Source organism: Macrotis lagotis, chromosome 6 (genome assembly GCF_037893015.1).
Source record: "Macrotis lagotis isolate mMagLag1 chromosome 6, bilby.v1.9.chrom.fasta, whole genome shotgun sequence".
In the NCBI taxonomy this organism is placed as follows: Eukaryota; Metazoa; Chordata; class Mammalia; order Peramelemorphia; family Peramelidae; genus Macrotis; species Macrotis lagotis.
Window position 1 is genome coordinate 17,064,735 of NC_133663.1, and position 20,866 is coordinate 17,085,600.

General features: G+C 42.7%; 1 long non-coding RNA gene across 2 annotated transcripts in view; it reads left to right on the forward strand.

Annotated features, from left to right (window-relative positions):
* Positions 1–304: 304 nt before the first annotated feature.
* Positions 305–20,866, forward strand: part of LOC141490668 (uncharacterized) — a 127,842-nt gene continuing 107,280 nt past the window's right edge. The window contains exons 1-2 of one of the 2 annotated variants that reach the window (XR_012469304.1): positions 305–3,087; positions 13,530–13,597. This is a non-coding gene — a long non-coding RNA (uncharacterized LOC141490668). Of the gene's footprint in view, positions 3,088–3,741; positions 4,511–13,529; positions 13,598–20,866 lie in introns of those variants that run through there. The other variant, XR_012469303.1, reaches the window with a different exon arrangement.

A 20,866-nucleotide genomic window follows, 5' to 3' on the forward strand; every position in this document is an offset into this window, starting at 1 on the left:
AAAAACTAAAAGGGAAAAAGTTCCAGTCTTCCTGCTACGCTTGTGGATGAAAGTGGGGGACCCGCTGGAGAAGCCCAGCTGAAGCCGCACAAAGCACAGTGGAGTTTGAACAGAGTCCGAGGACCAGTCCCTTGGGTTTAGGGAAAAAACCTGCTACCTTATTGTCCGATCCTGTCAGCTCTTAGACTTTGTTTCTTCTTTCGGGACCTGATTTCTCTCTCCTCACCCTCAATTTGGAGCCACGGCTACCATGGAAACAATGTAAAGACTGGCCAGTTGCTCTCTGCGGGGGTGGGGGTGGGGAGGGAAGGAAGAGTAGGGGGGAATTGTAAAACTCAAAATCTTGAAAAGAAAAACTAAGTGGGCGACCTAGGCTCAAAGACTCCACATGAAACAGACCAAAAGCCGGTTGGCTGGCTGTCCCTACAAGTTTGCCGAGTCAGTGCTTTTGGTGCCTGTTGCCAGCCAACTCGGAGAAAGAAGTTCTAGTCTAGGCCCAGGGATCCGCGCTTGATTTGCCCCGCAGGACTTTATTTTGTTTTCATTTTAAAGGTTTTATTTATTTTGAGTTTTACAGTTTCCCCCCAATCTTACTTCCCTGCTCCCCCCCCCACAGAAGGCAGTTTGCCAGTCTTTACATTGTTTCCATGGTACACAGCGATCCAAATTGAATGTGAGGAGAGAGAAATCAGATCCTTAACGAAGAAACAAAGTATAAGAGACAGCAAGACCAGACAATAAGACATCAGGCTTTTGTTTTCTCTAGATTAAAGGCCTTGCTCTTTCTCTGGATACAGATGCTTATTTTCCCTTGCAGACAGCCCCAAATTGTCGCCCCCATGTTGCTGTTAGGATTTACAATGTTTTTCTGGTTCTTGCTCAGCATCAGTTCTGCATGACCTAATTTAAATAAAACAAGAAATGCTTATTCAATTTGTCAATAGAATAGCTAGGAGCAAAAGGTAATATGCTGGATGACCAAATTAGGATACAAAAAAATAGCTCAGCGTACTAGAACAAATGTTGGTTTGACTCTTAAGATAAAACAATGTCCTTAAATGTGAAGTTTTTTCCTTCGGTTCAAAACAGCCCTTTCTTAAACACCAGATTGAAAAGGTGAGGATAGCAAAAGATCTTGGGGTTCTAATAGACTAAGTTCAAATCCTAGTAAAGCTAATAAAGCATCCAAGAAAAGCTTGAAGTGAGGCCTTGGGAAGTGATCTTTCCCCTCATTAGGCCGCTGAGGAAGTATGGGGGGGGGATCAGGATTCCTGGTGAAGGCCAGGAGAGAATGTCATTGGGGGACTGGCTAAAGAAACGGAATATTTGGCTTGGAAAAGACAAGACTTGGGGTGTCAGGGTTGTTTTCAAGATTGTCACTTAGAAGATAGACCCTCAGCTTTCTTGTTCTTGGCCCTCAAAGACAGAATCTGGAGGGTGGGTGGGGCTTGCAAGGTCTATTTAGTTTAGAAGTGAAATTTGGACTGCCTCTGGAGGTAATAGTGGTACCAGCTGCTATTTATTTAGCTCAACCAGCACTTTGTGTTGGATCTCACCTGATCCTAGCCACCACCCTATGGGGCAGGTGCTTTTACTGATGAGGAGACTGAGGCTGAAAGAAGTCAGTTATCTTCTGGTCAGATCCCAAGGAACTCAGCACTGCCTAAGGAACACAGGGGGTGAATCCCACTCCTGTGGAACTTTTAAGCAGAACTGGACCATTTGCTGGGGATGGCATGCCCCATTCAGGTACAGTTTGGTCTTGGCTCTCAAGTCTGTCTCACCTCTGCTCTTTTGGGATTTCACTTGTATCCCTTATTTGGCCAGTAAGCAAACATTACTTCACGTCAAGACTTAGGCATATATACATGTGGCCTTCTCAAGAAGGTAGAGGCTCCAATTCCCAATTATCTCATACTCCCTCTGTGCTAAAAATTTCAGCATCAACTTGTGGCATAAACTGCTCTTCTCTAGTTCAGCAGCTGGCCTGGCACATGCAACTCCATATGTCTCTCAGAGTAAATAGGCTCAAGTCAGAGACTGTTTCAGAAAGGATCCTCCTGCCATCACTGTTTTTTTCTATGTTTTTTTTAAAGTGGTATAGGGGGCAGCAGCTAGGTGATAGAGTGGATAGAGCACCGGCCCTGGAGTCAGGAGTAACTGAGTTCAAATCCAGCCTCAGACACTAATTACTTAGCTGTGTGACCTTGGGCAAGTCACAACCCTATTTCCTTAAATTTTTAAAATTTTTTAAAAAGTGGTGGAGTGTGCCTAGAACAGCAAAGATGACATTGAGCCAGTGGGGACTAGAGAAGTGGTGGGTGGGACTCAGTAGGCCAAGGGCAGTGAAATCTGTATCTGTGTGTGGTGTCTGGGTGTAGTTCTGGAGGCAGCCGAGAATAGGAGTGGTATGTATATTGACTGAGTGAGCTTTGTTTATTTTAGAAAGCTGACAGCCTGAATCATAGTGGGGGAAAACTAATTATAGCGTTTTTAGAGATGAGGCAGACCTCAGAGTTTACTGAGTCCAACCCCCCTCAGGTTACCGGTCAGCAAATAGACCAAAAGATGAAATATCAGTTGATTTGATTGGGCAATATGAGTGGTTCAAGCAAACCATTTGTCGGGCTCCTACATCCTAGGTTTACTTTTGTATCAGGGCCTGGCCAGCTAAGTCTGGGCCCATTCATGAGCTCACAAAGCGTGTTTGTGAGGGAGCTCCTGAGAGGGCTGAGGAAACCAAGGGGCCTTCAGTCACTTGATTGAACCTTTTGGATGGCCAAACTAGATTGAACTTTCATGGTTTTGTTTGTTTGCGCCGTTGGGTGGGAGAGGAACCATCCCCTCGAGTTGGCACGGCTTTGGAAGCTGGGTTCCCTGGGTTGGCAGACCCCCCTTCGGTGGACATCTTGGGCAGAGAGCAGATTCACAGGATGGGTTCGGGCAGCTCGGTGAAGCCTTGGTGATCATTCAGCTTCAAATAGTGCCGAAAATCTTCAGTTTGGCTGTCGGGGGGGCCCCTCAGCCCTGATGCAGGGAGCTCCAGGGGCTTTAGTTCAAGGCCTGGTTAAAGCTCCCCTCCCTTCGGTAAGACGCTGTCACTTGGGAGTTTGCTAGAACAGCACGCGACCCCGAGTCGCCGGGCGGGCCTCCCCCGGCAGACCCGGGCCCGGCCGGTCCGCGGCGTCGGGGCGCGGAGAAGCCGCCGGGGGGCCCTGGGGGCCGGGGCCGGCCGCCGCCTTCGTCCTTCCTCCGGCTGGGGCGGCCTCCCCGGTTAGAGCAGCTCCGCACGCAGGGGAAGCCCTCACGGCGCTCGGCGCGTGCCAGGCACAAGGGGCACGGCCGGCCGCCAGCCTCCGGGCCGGGCGCGCCACCCAGGGCCTCGGGGCCGGGCTCGGGCGCGGACTCCGGGGCCCGGGAGGCGGGCGCGGTCACGTGGGCCCCGGCCCCGCCCCGCTACGGGAGCCGGAGAGGCCGCGCCGGCGCGCGGGCGGCCTCGGGGCGGAGGGAGGCGGGGCGGGGCCGGGCCGCTCGGCTCCCTCCGAGGAGGGGCCCGGCGAGGCCGGGAGACGCCGCGCGACCGCCGCCATGAGCGCAGCGCCGGGCCCCGCCCCGCGGCGTGCGCCGACGTCAGCGGCGACGCCGTCTCCCTCCGCCGGGCGGCCCCGCGGCCGGCACTAGATTCCGCGCCCCGCCCCGGAAGTCCCCCGCCCCCGCTTCCCGCTCGCCGCGCCCGCGGCCTCGCGCTTTCTTGCAGCCGCGCGTGACGCAGCGAGCAGAACCGGCCTCTCGGGCCCGGGCGGGGCGGGACCCGGGTCACAGAGGGCGGGCCGCGTGTGGAATGCTCGGCCGTGGGAACCGAGAGTGGGGTCCGAGGGCCCCGGGCCCGCCTTCCGGTGCCCCTGGGGAAGGGGGAGGGGCCGCGCTTCCCGCCGGGCTAAAGAAAGGCCCGGCCAGCCCCTCCCCCACCGGGGCCGCGGCCCGAGCCTCGGACAGACGTCCGGGATGACGTCACCCTCCTGCCCCCCCCCCCGGGCACCAGAGGGAGCCTGGGCCTCTAACAGGTGGGGAAACCGAGGAAGGCGCTGCCCCCTCCTCCCCTCCCCCAGCGCTGTCCCCGTGGCCTTGTCCTTGGCCCGGCCGCGCCCCCCGAAGGCCACAGTGTGTCGCCGTGGAGCCTGGAGCCGGAACTACTTCCGGGCCCTGCCAGTCCGGGCCCTGCCAGGCCCGGCCCGAGGCGCGGGGGCCGGAGCCGCGCGGTACACATTGTATCCCCGCCGGGCCCGGCGCCACAATGTATCTCCCACATCCGCAAAGCAGGACGGGAAGGCCCGGCTTACATTCTGCTCCGGAGACCCACTGCCGCTGTGACCCTAGTGGGCCAGGGCCGTTTTCTGGACCCTCCGACGCCTCGGGCTGCTTTGGTGGACCGTGTCCTCTGTGCAGATGAAAGCACAGGCCCGTCTTAGACCCCCCAAGCCCCGGCTGAGAATGTCCACACTACTGTGAGGCAAGTGCTACAGATTTTGCAAAAAAGTGCTTCTTATCACGGTTGATCTTCTCTGAGACACTTTCTTTTAAAAATGCCAACCTAGCAACACCAGCAAAAATTCAGAAGACGAGAGGAAAAAACAGTTCCAATTTCTAAACTTTGTAACCACCGATAGAGACAAACATTCTAAGGAAACATTGACTTTTTTCAACTTGGTAACTATAACTAAACCAAAGGAAAAAAACAAGCAAATATTAAGGCAATTCCCACTGACACAAAATAAGCACATTGGCCATATTTTTCACCCATGTAAAAAATAATGGAGAAAAATAGATGATCTGTGAGAGGAAAGAGTTGGGCAGTGTTATGTGGAAGGGAGAGCTAGATTATGAGTCGGAAAAATTCAGTTGGACTGCTACCTCTGGACTTCTGGGGCACAGTCTTTTCATCTGTAAGATGGAGGGTTTGTGGTTGACAGGCTCTAAGCTTCCTTCCAGTTCTAACTGATTCTGTGGACAGATTCTCCTTACAGTTCTTTCTTCTTAGTTCTCATAACCTTTGAATCTATGGAGAAAATAAAAATAGCAAACTTTTCACAAGTCCTTTTAGCTTGGCAGAAGAAAGGAAGCAGCACCTATTATTGGCAAGGAAAGGGAAGGGAGGAGAAGAATCATGATAAGATGATGAATTTTGGGTAAAAAAAAGGCCTTATAGGCCAAATAGTTCATTTTACAGATGAGCAAGTTAAGATGTTGGTTCAGTGAGTTTCCAGGGTCATGCTCTTAGTATCTAAAGTGGAATTCAAACCCAAATCTTCTAAATTTGAAATCTAGTGCTCTACTCTATTACACTTCCTTGAGGGATAGTTAGAAAAGCAAGGAGCTAATCATTCAAATGTTGCCTATTTACAATTAAGACAAAAGCCACAGAGAGTAATAGTTATAACAGGAAGAAGCATTGACAAAAATGCCTGGTTATTCACAGGAGATCATGTCCAATAAGAAAAACCTCCATAGGACTCAGATGTCTGTTCAGAGCATAAGTAATAGACCAAATGAAGTGGATCTGTTGATGGTAAGGAAAAGAATGTACAACCTCATCCATATCCAAAGAGATAGGGAGATGGGGAAAACTGAAGATTTGGAACTGATTACTTCTACCATTTATTTCTTGTGACCATGGGCAAAGTGATTTGACTTCTTGTAGCCTCAGTGTCTTTCTTCTATAAAATGGTACCGCATTTGGTGATCTACAGATTCTCCTGAATTCTAGGGGTTGGGGGATTGTGGGATGCATTGTAATTGAAGTTGTTGTTTAATCATATCCAACTCTCCATGACCCTATTTGGGATGTTCTTGGCAAAGATATTGGAGTGGCTTGCCATTTCCTTTTCCTGCTCATTTTAGAGATGAGGAAATTTAGGGAAACTGACTTCAGTGACTTGCCCAAGGTCACAGAGCTGGTGTACGATGGCAGATATAAACTCAGGAAGATGAGTCTTCCTGACTCTAGGCCTAGTGCTTTATCTATTGAACCACCTAGTTACTCATTGCTACCTTTAAAAAAAAGAATTTTCATAAGTTGTCTCCTTATCCACTGATGGAAGGGCATCCTTTCTGTAGGAGAAATGGACCAAAAGAGTGGTTGTTTAGTGTTGATGCTCAGTAAGTGCCTTTCTATGTCATGGGAGGGTCAGAGGAATTATGAACTCATTATGAATCAACGGAACAGCTAATTAGCTTGGTTTTGAGAAGTCAAAGGGTCCAGAATGACTAGGACTGACTGCTGTCTGGTCAGACCACATTGGGAACATTTTGCTCAATTCTGGTTGCCACACTCCAGGAAGAAGGTTTAAAGGAGAGCATCTAAAAGAAGGAACTCAAAATCAGGAACATTTGAAAAGTGAAGACGTGAAGATTTATTACAGGATTGTTTAAAGAAACTGGAGAGATCTCACCCAGAAAAGAGTAGTATCCAAAGACTCCAAACTGACCTTTACAGGCTTGGCCAAGAAAGGTTTCTCAATCTCAATCAATCTCTCTCTCTCTCTCTCTCTCTCTCTCTCTCTCTCTGTCTTTTTATGTTTTTATTTTTGTGAAGCAATGGGGTTAAGTGACTTGCCCAAGGTCACATAGCTAAGTAAGCATTAAGTATCTGAGGCAGTATTTGAATTTAGGTCTTCCTAACTCCAGGGCCAGTGCTCTATCCACTGCACCACCTAGCTGCCTCTTCAACCTCTCTCTTAACCTTGTTCTGAACTTTCTGGAATTCAAAAACCATACCTCTTCTACCATATGATCCTAAAATTTTCTTTATTACAGGAGGCCTTCTTACTCTGAAATATCCAACCACTGTTGCAAACTACTCATCCCTCTTCCAGACACCCCCCCCCCCCAAATTCTCCCATTGTTGAGTCCTCCTGGAGCATACCTTTTTGTGGTGAGGCCCAGACTAATCTCCCTTCATTTTCTAGGCCTGTTCCTGACTTCTCAGAACCCACAACTGTGCCTTAACATTCTGAGCCCACTTTTCAACGCCTTTTTTGTATATTGTCTTCTCCCATTAGAATAGTATCTCCTTTTGGACAGAGACAGTCTTTTCTTTGGTTCCTGAAACATAGTAAATCCATCCTCCTTCCTCCCTCCCTCACCCCCGCCCTTCCTTCCTTCCATCTCAAACTCCTTAGGCAGTGAGATGAAATCTGTGGACCTCTTCAAAGAATTATACTTTTAAATGTACAAAATAAAAAAATAGGTTTTCAAAGGAAACTGTTAAAATATAAATATTAAAATATTTTTTAAAGAACAAGTTCATGGACTTTAGGTAATCCCCTGTGTTAGAGGATTGAGCTAAGTCAAATATGATAAAAATTCAATAGGGAAAATTATTAGTCTTATACTTAGAGAATTTGTGAATGACCATTTATCTGAAAATGATCTGAGAAATTTTTTTGCGTGAGTTTGCAGTGTGATGAGTTTGCAGTGTGATGAGTTTGCAGTGTGATGAGTTTGCAGTGTGATGAGTTTGCTGTCTGAGTTCCCATTAAGAGAGGACTGTTTCACCCAGATGGCATGAAGAATTCTAGGGACCACTGTTAAAGAGATACATTGATGAACTGCAGAGTGTCCGGGGGAAGGGAACAAGAACGTGGAAGGGTCCTTGAGTCTGTGGCATGATGAATGCTTGAAGGAACAGGGGGTGGAGGACATGTTCAAAGATTTGAGGAGATGCCATTTGGATGGAAGGAGGATTAAAATTATTTTACTTGGCCCCAAAAAGATATAAACAAGACAGGTCATTTTAGATGGGATGGCAGGAGAAAACATGTATACAGTGAGAACTGCCCTGTCAGATGTATGATAATGGGAATTCCTGTTGCTAACAGGTGGGACAAAATAGCCACTGAACCTCCCTCCAGTTTTCCCCTTCTATGATTCCATGACTTAGAGGGTGAAAGCTAGATAGACAATTAGGGAATGACAAATTTGTTTGCCTTGATCCCAGAGGGAAAAACTTGTTCTAGCAATGGAAAGGAATTTCTAGGAGAAAGATTTAAATGAAAATAAGAAAAACAATTCCAGCCAATTAGACTTGTCTGCTAGTGGGAAATTATTGGAATATTTCAGTAGACCACTTGGTGGTAAGATTAGGTTTAGAAAAGCAGAGCTGTTGAGCAGGGGGGTGGAGCTGCATCCAAAAGTCCTATTCAAGGACATTTCTCAGATGTTTGAAGGTACTTATAGATTCCATTGGAAAGCAGGGAAAACCCACAGAGAGCCATTTATCCTTAAATTGCCCTTATTATTCTTATAAAATTGGCTGGAATGTGGTTAAGCAAGAGAAGCAAGTAAGACCTCTTCAGTGAAGCAAGGTGGTTTTGAAAAGACTGTTTTCCTAGGGGCCTTCCTTCTCTGTGTTACGTAGTTCACTAGGTGGCACAGTGGATTGAGCACTGACTTCGGGGTCAGGAGATGGGATTTCGAATGTGACCTCAGACATTTGACTCTCACTAGCTGTGTGACCTTGGGCGAATCACTTAACCCTGATGCCTTGCATCAAGGGTCATCTTCAGTTGTCCTGATTCCTATCTGGAAGAGAAAGTCAGTCTGGTGACTTAGTACACCCCCCCCACTCAAATCCACTTCAAAGGCTTATCATAACATCACTCCCCATGATATCTTGGTCTTCTTCAAAAAAGGACAAAACATTACTATGTGGTTCCCCAGGAAATGAGTTATGCAATGAACTGGAGAATTTAAGATACTTAAATTTTTAGTCATAGAAATATACCAAAAAAACTGGACAATACTAACTTCATTTCACAAGGTCAAGGAAAACTGATTTTTAACAATTCTTTCTGAGTCTTTATTCTTTTGGGTTTGCCTGTGTTAAAGGTCATAGGACTTGGCAGTCAGTGTCCTGATGACTGTCCATAGAGTTTTTCCAGGAAGCTAGTTGAATAGAAGAAGGAATCAAAGGAGGTTCTGGCCTAAATTTTGGTGGGGCAGTATAAAGATAAACTAATGTGATGCTGGCAGGGATTTTTAACATATTAGGAATTGAGGTCAAGAGTACTGATTTGAATTAGGTCTCATGTCTAGTACATGTCCCAAATGTCTGAAACAGGGCTTCTGCCTCCAAGCCAGTGCTCTTTCCTTTATATGTATTCATTTGCTTGAATAAATTTCACCAGTTGAAAGGAATTTGGATCTGCTAGGAAGAAAGGCTAGAAGATGACTTTGCTCTCTCTCTAATTTTCAACACAGTAAGGATAATTGTCAATAGTGGTTATATGAGTTGTTTTGGGATTGGCTAGGAAGGTACCTTTCTCTAATAACCTGGCATATCTAAAAAAATGCTTAGACAGCAAAATTATTGCCTGATCAAAATGGGTGTAAATCCTGGATTAAAAGAGGTAGCTAGGGTGGCTAGGTGGCACAAATAGAGCACCAGCTCTGGAGTCAGGAGTACTAGAGTTCAAATCCAGCCTCAAACACTTAATAATTAGCTAGCTGTGTGGCCTTGGGCAAGCCATTTAACTCCATTGTGGTGAAAAAAAAAACAAAAAAAAGGTAGCTTAGATGCAGGGGCAGAAGAATGTCTCTCCTGGGGGTAATCTGGTCTGGTACCACCACCAATTGCAAGGGAACTTAAAATTCTGTAAATCTAGGAGCTTTTTAGGGGTGAATTCATTAATTAAATGTTTGATCAAATATAGCAGGTGAATGATTCTATAAATATGCAAATAGACTTGGGCATCAAAAAGGTTCCCTCTCCTGGTATAGTGTATAGACCACTGGGTCTGAATTTAGGTAGACTGATTTCAGATCTGCCTTTAGCTACTGACTAGCTGTGTGATATTGGACAAATCACTTAATCTCAGTGTACTTCAGTTTCTTCAACTTTAAAATCAAAATAATGGCAATAGCATTACCCCACAAGGTAATGATATAATCTTAAATGATATAATCTTTGTAAAGTAAGTGTTTTTCTTTTTTCTTTTCTTTCTTTCTTTTTTTTTTTTTTTGCTATGCCCCTGCGGTTAAGTGACTTGCCTAGATTCACACAGCTAGTAAGTACCAATCTCTGATGTCACATTTGAACTCAGGTGCTCTTGACATTAGAAATGATACTCTATCCACTGAGTCACCTAGGTGCCCCACCCTGTAGTGTTTTTCAAACTTTAAAGTGTTTTATAAATGTTAATTTATTATTATAAGTGAACAGGCAAGAAAGCCCTGGGGCAAGATTTTTAAAAATTCATATTTATTTTATCATTTTCTTCAAAAACTTGGGACAATAAATTCTTTGTCTTGTGCAGTTCTCATTTATGATTTCTTGCAATGAAAAATAGACTTTGAAAAGGCCCATTGGGATTCAAATGAAGATATTTGACTATACCTTTAAACACAAGTTATTCTGACTTTCACTGAATGGCTACTAAGAGGTCCCTGTTCAGGCCTATCTCTGGAGCCCATTGTTTGGGTTCTGATGACTCAGAGTGAGTATAAATAGCAATTGTTTTCTGGTTCTAACCAGTCTGAGGGTCTTCCCCAGCCAGATTAAGTCTTTTGTGTTAACAAACTAGGTCATCTTTCATTTCAATTCTTGCCTAACCCTCAATCACCAAATGGGCTTTGTCTCAGACAAACTGAGACCCTTATTTGTAAAATGAGGAAAGTAAAACCCAGAATAGGTGGCTAGGTAGTATAGTGGATAGAGTGCCAGACCTGGAGTCAGGAAGATTCATCTTCCTAAATTCAAGTCTGGCCTCAGACATTTACTAGCTGTATGATCCTGGGCAAATCAGTTTCCTGAGTTTACCTCAGTTCCCTCATCTATAAAAATGAGCTGGAAAAGGTAAACTACTCCTGAATTTTTGCCAAGAAAACCTCAAATGGGATCACACAGAATCAGACACATTTGAAAAAAATGACTCAACAAGAGTAATATTCATCATCCTTACCTCTCAGTTTTGTTGTGAGGCTCAAAATGAAGATGAGCAAATTGCTTGGGGGAAGATACAAGAATTGATGGGGGTTCATTTATCAATGAAGAAATCATAAGGCTCTCTGACTCAAGAGCTTAAGAAAAATCAAATATTAATCCACAAATTACTGCAAAAAGTTAAACTACTTCACAGAGTTCTTTAAGAAAGTAGCAAGGTAAAGAAAGTGAGTTTTGATAAAGATAGTGAAGAAGGTAAGCAAAGAAGGTAACAGTTACAAGTTGGGCTGGTGAGAATATCAAAGACAGTTAAGAAGGGGGAAAAGGGGAAGGTGAAAAGAAGAAAGTTTAGAATAGTCTCATGGCAAAGATCCAGCATCTCAGCAGAGAAGGGGCAAGCTTTTATGGGGAACCTAAGCCATCTCCTGTGCCCAGAGAAGTCGGGGGAGGGGTCAAGGAGTGACCCACCTGAATGTGACTGAACTCAGGCATATACTTGGGGATATGTGCTAGATTGGTGAAAGAGTAGAGGGAAGGGACTGAGGTTCTTTTCAGTAAATTTACATTTCAGATGAGGCTTAAAAATGGGGAAGTCAGAGGCCCACAAAAAATGCCAGACAAGCACAGATAATAGTTCCTTAATATTACAGGAAATGCTGGTTGAATATTTCCCTAATATTTCTATTTAAACAAAATTCCTTGATAGCTACACTACAGATATATATTTTTTGTGTTTATCACACTCATTTAGGATGTCCAGTAGAAAGTCCTGAATGGAGAGCTATTACACTCAAATGACCTGGACCTTAGTAATAATCCCCAGAGGAAAAAACAAACAAATGGAATCAAGCTTTGTGTGTGTATGCAGCTGGATGGCCAGCTCACTGACTTGGTCCAACTGGGAGATCCTCTCTAGATTCTTGGGCACTCCCCCTGGTATGCATATGAATAATCAGAAGTGACACAGAGTTTGTAGGCCTGACTCATTTCAGGAGTGTCTCTGACACAACCTGGATACCTGCCCCAAGGAGAAAGCTTTCCTAGGCTACTCTTAGTACAGGTGACAACACTCTTTCAGACACTCCTTAGGAATGACTCACCAGACACCTCTTCTTCCTCCAACCAGTTCTAGTTGACCTTTCCCTGAAGTCACCTGTGGATTCACATTCATAAACCTTGGAGCACAAGATGATGCTTCCTCATTCCAGCCTTCCCCTGAAAGTATAAGCCTCATATTTATTGAAATGTTCATTGATCTCCTAACTCTTCTGTGAGTTAGAATTTTCTTCTTGAAGGCCTTCCATTCTTTCATGGAACTTGGTCCCTTCCTAACTTTTTTTTTTTTTTTGCAAGGCAGTGGGGTTAAGTGGCTTGCCCAAGGCCCCACAGCTAGGTAATTATTACGTGTCAGAGGCCTGACTGAACTCAGGTACTCCTGACTCCAGGGCTGGTGCTCTATCCACGTGCCACCTAATCTCCACCCACCTAACTTCTTAAACATTATTTTTCCAACTCTACATATATACTTGGTGAAGTGACATGTGAACAATGAATTATATCTTTTAAAAATATACTATGTGTGTGTATATACCCATACATACATACACACATGTATATTTGATTTATTCAGCTTGGCCTTTTAGAATAGAATCAAGGAATTGGTTGGTGAAGTCACCTTTCACATAGATACCAAGAGGGTCTCTTGGTAATCAGAACAAATCAGCAATTGTAAAACCTTGTCTTTAAGAAGAACAAAATTGGGCCAGCTAGGTGACACAATGGATAGAGCACTAGCCTTGGAGTCAGGAGGTCCTGAGTTCAAATCTGATCTTAGACACAAAATAATTAACTAGCAGTGTGACCTTGAGCAAGTCACCTAACCCCACTGCTTATAAAAAAAGAAGAGATACAAAATTGAATGTAAAAAATGTCAATTTAAACAAAGGTGAGACTATTTGACTCTTAAAATCTCATCTGGGTAGTACCTCCTGCTTGGAAGGGGCAGAATTTCTATGCTTCTGTGAGGTCTTTTAGCATAACTAATAAGGTCTGGGGGGGGGGGCACTTTTCATGAATTAATGAAATTATTGATAATGACCCTTCCACTCTAAATGGCCATGTCTCAAAACACATCCTGGACAAGTACCCTAAAATTCCACATACTAAAGACCTGGCCTTCTGTATAACTATGTTCCCTCAGAAAGCCTCTGAGTTCTGTTTCACTGAGCTTCCTTTCATGAATGATTGCAGGCCTAGTTGAACAATAAACACATATGTTTACCTTTACTTAACTTTGTCTTTTAATAAAGTCAAACTCTAGGAGGTTATAGACACTGCCCTCCTTGATGCTCTTTGAACAAGGCATTACATTTACCTGGTCTATACTTGCCTGGGAAGGCAAGGTACTTATACTAAAAGTTCATTGACCTTTCTCATAGCTTGGATATGGAGATGGGGAGGGAAGGGATACACAGTCACTATGGAGGGTACAAGTTAATAACTATAAAACTAATTGCTTGTCCAATATTTTAAAAGGACTTGAAGAATATCTGTATGAAAGTAGAACTTCACATGTGTGTCTCTCCACTAGGATCCCAACTCTATCCACATGGGCTTCAGGGCTTATCCAGAACCAGAGGAAGATAATCAGAAATTCAAGTAAGTGAGACAAATCCTGTCCAAATGAGAACTAGACTAATTCATTAAGCATAATTTCTCAAAAGCTTAGGTCTCACAAATGCATTTTTTTGTGTTAACATGAGGTCTTATGAGGCCCTCTGGATAATTAACAGGCCTTTTCCAGAGGCCACTTTCATTTCACTTGGTTCTTATGGACCCTCAAAAATTTGTGAACGTAGGGGGGCGGCTAGGTGGTGAAGTGGATAGAGCATCGGCCTTGGAGTCAGGAGTGCCTGGGTTCAAATCCAACCTCAGACATTTAATTGCCTAGCCATGTGGCCTTGGGCAAGCCACTTAACCCCATTGCCTTGAAAAATCTAAAAAAAAAATTGTGAATGTAGACTGGCCTGACCTTTTGTTAGTTTGCTAATCCATATGATAAATGGAAGATTCTCAGTATATAAAGAACAAAATTCTGAATGAATGTTAAACTGTATGCTGAAACTATGTAGAAGTCTTAAGTTTAAAACTTTAGAGGGGCGGCTAGGTGGCATAGTGGATAAAGCACCAGCCTTGGAGTCAGGAGTACCTGGGTTCAAATCTGGTCTCAAACACTTAATAATTACCTAGCACTTTAAAGTTTAGAGACTAAGGGATTTAAAAATTAAGCCAAGTAATTTGGGAACAAGCAGGCTCATTGACACTTTATTTCTAAAGTTCTAAATATAGAAGTTTGATCTCAGACCAAAGCTACAAAGAACCAGAATGCTATATTTATCTGGAAAGTGAGGAATGTGCCCAGCCCATTGGGTGGGTCCCTTAGCCTAGCTTCCAAAGATAAGAGAGTCTTCTGGACTTAGCAGAAGTCCTTAAGATCAGGTGTTCTATGTGGGATAGGATAAACTTGTACATAATGAAACCAGTTTATCTGACCAATGAGATTATAAGAGTCATTTTTACCCCTAACTGTAACTACTTCTGAATTGTGATTTTACTTCGGGAATATTATTAAGATGTTGTTCAGTTCTTAAAATTGTATGTTAATTCATTGATTATTAGACAAAGGGCTTATATTGACAGTACTCCTTACTGGGTTAATTCTCAAATAAATTTGTGATCTCACTGAATTGAGAGTTGCCTCCAATGACACAAGTTATGCCAATATATATTTTAAAGCCCATCCTAACTTTCAGGAGCTTCCTTAGGTGCTGAGAATATGGAGAGGAAAGATAGTCCTTGTTCTTAAGGAATTTACATTTTAAATGGATGAGACAATGCTTCAAAGAGAGCTGAAAAATGGCGGGAGGTCTTTGGTAAAGTCCAAGGCATTTAACTGGAAATGAATGAAGGACAGTTGGCCTGGATCCTTCATCAAAATGGAAGTTTCAGAAGGAACTAAGGTGTGTTGGAGGAGAGGCTGCAGGACAGAGGCTACTTCCAATGTGTGAACTTAAGGGATGAACAAAGATTTCTAATGTATGGTAAAGAAAGTCCAGAGAGTCAGGAGTGTATTTTGGGGACAAAAGAAGATGAATTCAGGTCACACATCATCCATACCCATTCATTCTGTGTGACTTTTGTTTGTGTCCTCTCAAAAATTTGGTATAAATGGACGGAACATGTTTGAGTGAAGCAGGAGGACTAGGGGCACAGAGAGAAATATTTTCATCCCTTTTTTTTATTGGAAAATACCTCTTGTGGGTTTTTTCCCCTGTGCTGTGGGAATGTTCTTTATTCTGTGTTGGACCTTTGTGAATCTCATTTCCCAAATCACTTCAGGTAATACTAATGATTGCTGCCTTTCTCAGGTTTTAGCCACTCCACTAGGACTGCTCCGAGGTGATGCTCAATGGAAAACCATACCCATACCAGGTGTGAAACTACTCCTTAAGCACTGTCCTTGCTCCTCCTAGCACAGAAAATGTACTTAAAGGAGTCATCACTTCTTATTTGAGTTCCTTGCTATGTGGCTTCCCAGGCTGCTCCTTCCCCTTTTCTTTTTTCCCCCTCTAAAATGGATCTACATGCTTGGGGGCCATGTTGCTGGACCCATGGGGTCTTAGCTCTACATGACTGGGATCCATGTAGATCCCTTGTTTTCCTTACTTAACTGATTTTCCTGCTCTCTCCAGATGTCTATACCTTTGTTTAACTTGATTCTTTCCTTAGAAATGGGTGGCTAGGTGGTGCAGTAGATGGAGCAGTGGCCCTGGAGTCAGGAGTATCTGAGTTCAAATCTGACCTCCAACACTTAATAATTACCTAGCTGTGTGGCCTTGGGTAAGCCATTTAACCCCATTTGCCTTGCAAACCGCCCACCCCAAAAAGAAATTCACCCTCTTTAACTTGACTATCCTCTTTGCTATGGGGAGACCCCAGCCATCTCTTAACCACCTTAAAGTACCTAAACTTGATTTCCCTTATTAGAGATCAGCGGTTTCCTGACTTCCCTTTAATTCCTTCTTGCCCTCAGCTTTTGTCCTTTATGTCTCTCTTTGCCTTTAGCTCACATCAATACTGAAGCTTCCAATCTTACTGCTTCTCCAAAGAACCTAATGCAACCTGTGAATTAAAATCTAAGTCTTTTTTGCCTCCCTGAGTCAGAGAAATGGTGATTTCATCACTCAATAAACCATTGCTGTTCTGCTTTCAGGTAACAAGAGGCCTTCCTTGCTTTTATCTGACACCACCTGGGTACAGAAGTAGTCTTCTGTTTCTTTGCCTCTCATTACTCATCTTTTTCATTTGATTACTTTATTTCAGTCACATTTTAATTCTTTTCTTCATTGGAGTATCTTATGGTTATATATGTGGCAACTTGCTCATCCCAACCATGTGCCTTTCCATTCCCTTTGTTTGATATTCATGTTTAGCTCTTTAGAAGTGGTAATATGTAGCATCATAATTAAAATGTTGAGCCTGTGCTGTTTTGGAAAGCTTCTGGTTGATGAATGTATTCTGTAATTTCCTGAAATCAGTCTAGCTCAATCTTCTTTGCCTTCTCAAAATAAGAAAATGATCCCTGAGATCTGGGTGACTTCTTGTACTGATGAAGAAAAAAGTATTAAGAGAAATGTTTGTACTCCCTGGCATATCCTGCGGGCCTCTCATTTCCTTCCCATTGTTATCCAGCACCTCAACCCCTTCTGAGATGCAAATCCACTGAGATGTTGGGAACAACCTCAAACTGTCCCCCACCTCCCTTACCCTTCCTGCACAAATCACTTGTACCACACTTCAAGGTGTATGCCCGACCTCAGTCATATTAAGGTGTTGGCCACTCCCCGAACCCTCCCCCGGCCCCTCCCAGCACAGATGGTGGGCTAGGCTTTCTTCAAAGCTCTAGCCCATCTCTTACAGGTTGTTTATCTCCACCTACTTGCAACCTTGCAGCTGTTCCTATCTTCTTCCCCCCTCCCCCCACAATGGCCTGACTGTCCTGTTGTTTCCCCAGTTCAACTGTGAAGCCACACTTGCAACTGCCATCCCTCTTTCTTTTCTTTACTATCTTCTTAAAAATGTTCACTTTCTTTACCTTGCTGCTTCTTTAAAGAACTCTGAATTTACTCATAATTCTTTGCAGCAATCAATTAATTAAAATTTATAGTTTTTCTTACACTCCTGCATCAGAGATCTCTGATTTCTTCACTAATAAACAAATTCTACAGTGGTCTTTGCAAGTCCCCTCCTTCAGGCACCAGTCTAGGCACCAGCTTTCATTTACCTATCTTCAGTACTTCTAAGTGAGGGTATCAGGTAGGGAAGGAGACAGAGAACACTCAGAATCATACAGTTTTTAGATTCCCAACAAACTTGAATTTGCTAACATTCTTCCCCCCACACACACACCAAGGCAATGGGGTTAAATGACTTGTCCAAGGTCACACAGCTAGGTAATTATCAATTGTCTGAATCCAAATTTGAACTCATTCTATTCACTATGCCACCTACCTAGCTGCCCCCTGACATTCTTATAATAACATTTATAGATGCTATGAAATTTGGTCCTTACATAGCAGACTGTCTATTGGTAGGATCACTCTCAGAATCTCTCTAACATGGTTCTATGTATCAGAGCTTATACTCCCCTGCCATTGCACTGGAGAACCTACTACCATGTCTGTAACATTTACATTCCTTTGGGCAGAGCACTCTGGTAAAGTTGTGATTAGAAGGGAAAGGAAAGGAAAGAGACATAGACACAGACACCGAAGAGGAAGGAAGGAAGGAAGACCAGCTATGATGTCCAACTAGCCAGCAATGGGGAAGCTTCTATTAACTCTCAGAATTGTCTATTCTTCATTCTGGAAGAGGACCATGACATCAGGATGATGATGCCATGACATGCAAGTAAAATTGGGGGTTTTACCTACTAGATTTCTTTCTTAAGATCATGCCTTAGACCCAAATTATTGGTTCTCAATGATTTTGCCAAACTCACTTGGTCATTATTTGGACCCTGATTGGCTCAAAGTGAATGTAAATAGCAATATTTCTGTTTTGACTAGAAATCCTGAGGGTCTACCTCTCCCAGGCTAATTTTTTTTTGACTAGGTAAAAGAGGTCATTCTTTGCTTCATTTCTTTCTTATCTATTCTAAATCACTGATAGGCATTGCCTCAGTCAAACTGAGACCCATTAAAGATCTTAGTCATCTTGATCCATATCTGGCCACTGGATTCAAATAACTTTTGAGGCTTGTGACTTTGGATTTAAGTGAGGGATGGCTGTGCAATTAGCTTGCTCCTCTTTGAGATTAAGGACAAACAATAGCACAGTGAGGAGGACCAGATAGAAGTATGAGCATCTGAAAGACAGAAGATATCAAAGTAACTGGGAAAAATCATTATTAACAACAAAAATAGATGATTGGGTTGAGCAAGTAACCAACCCATAAACCAATATTTTCATTGCAATAAAAATTTATGAGAATTATTTGTGTGTATATCAAATATATCCTTGATGAAGATGAAAGTGCATTTGAATTTGTATACACACATAAAGGTATATATTATAAAATATATGTATGTGTATATTTACATATATGTGTATATTTACATATATATGTAGAAGATCACATCTTCACCATCACACAAATAGGAAAGTCTAAAGAATACAAGATCCCACTGTGGTTGATTACTCCCTGTTGAGGGATTACCAAGGGGACTGTTTGTTAGTCTAAAATAAACAATAGAGCTTTTGGCTTTCTTCATGGTTTACATATCCAGGATGAAACAAATCTTCTGAGATTTGTCAAAACTTGCAACTCCTGTGATTCATGTGGGAACTTCCAGAAAAACCTAGAAAGTGTTGCCTAGGATTGCAAAGTCAGAGGTAAAAATAGGAAAGGCTTTAGGGAAGCAGTTGCTATTTCCCCTCACTATTACTAATTAAACTTGGGGGATTTGGAAGAGAGAGGCAGATTTGGAAAGAAAATAATTGAGTAAGATTGTTTCTAATTGCTGACCTTGGAGTTCTGGATTATGGTTTAAAATGTAGGGATGATATGCTGCTTAGTGGTGCAGTGGGCAGGGATTTTTTTTTTGAAATTCAATTTTAATTTATTTTCAACTCTTAATGCTCCCTTCTACCTCTTCCTCCCCTCACTGAGAAATTAAGAAAAACGAACTTTGTTATAAAACATGTGCAGTCACACAAAACAAATGTCCACATTAGCTGTGATGTGTATATTAGATACATGCATGTCCATGAATCACACATGTATGCATCATATACAGTTACAGATTATATTTATACATGTAAATATTAACACACATATTTTTAATCCATTTAGATATATATTCTATATATCTCTCTATATATGTATGTATGCAACTGGATGGTACAGTGGATAGAGCACCAAGTCTGGAGTCAGGAGAATTTGAATTCAAATCTGGCCTCAGACACTATGTGACTGGGCAATTCACTTAACCCTCTGGCTCATTTTCTCATTTGTAAAATGGATTGTAGAAGGAAATGGCAAATCATTACAGTATCCTTGCCAAGAAAACTCCCAAATGGGGTCATGGAGTGTCAGGTATGACTGGAAAGACTAAACACATACACACATTTACCCTTTCAGTCTTTTTTTTTTTTTTAGGTTTTTGCAAGGCAAATGGGGTTAAGTGGCTTGCCCAAGGCCACACAGCTAGGTAATTATTAAGTGTCTGAGACTGGATTTGAACCCAGGTACTCCTGACTCTAGGGCTGGTGCTTTATCCACTGTGCCACCTAGCCACCCCTCCTTTCAGTCTTTTGAGTCCATATGGAGGTGGGTAATAGCATCTTTCATCAAAGTCCCCAGGGACTGTGCTTACTTATTATTTTAATCAGAGTTCTTAAGTCTTTTAAAATTATCTGTCATTACATATTGTTATAATTCCATAGAGTCTTCTATTTTTGCATCAGTTTATTCAAGTCTTTTCAAGATTCTCTGAAATTATTTCCTTCAAAATTTTGAATACCACAATAGTATTTAACCATTTCTCCAATTGATGGGCAACCCCTTAATTTCTAATTCTTTTCTATAAGGCAGAAATTCTTAACTCAGGGTCTATGAAACCCTTGGGGTCCATGGATAGATTTCAGGAGTAGGGGGGACATGAACTTGCCTTCATTTCCATCTTTACTTTCAGTAATCTGTAATTGAAATTAGGCATTTCCTTCAAATACTGAAAAACAATTTCCTTAGAATAAGTTGATAGTCTTTATTGGACTAATAAAAAGGGAAATGACACCAAAAGGTTACTGGGAGATGTTAGTAATGCAGATTTGCTCCATCAGAAATTGCTCCTCCCAGAAACCTGAAGATTTATTGTGAGTGAGTCTGGTGATCTGAATTCATCAAGACCCACTAGCTCTGCTATCTAATCTCCTTAACTTCCTATTAGTCATTTTTAGTCTGTTCTTTCCTATCCAAAGGTCACTTTCCTTGGTCAGAGCACAGAAGAATTGAACTGTTTTTCCTTCTCTGTGTTTTCAATGAACATTGTTGCCTTCAGCCTGAAACAACAATTCGACGCCATCTTCCTTCTTTCTCCAACAAAGCTAAATGAAATCTTCCCTTTTTGTTTTCCTAGCTTCTCTGTCAGTCTCAACCCTTTCTGAACATTCCCACTCCTTAAAGACCATCCTCACAGTAGTGTGCCTTTCTTTTGGATTTAGTCTTTTGTAGATGTCCATCTTTTTAGAAATATATCTTTTAAAAAAGTGAAATTGATTGATGAGTTATCTGTGTATCCAATGGTCTATTCACACTTCTATTCCCCCATACTGTAATTGTTTCTTTTTGTATCTTCAGAATTTCAT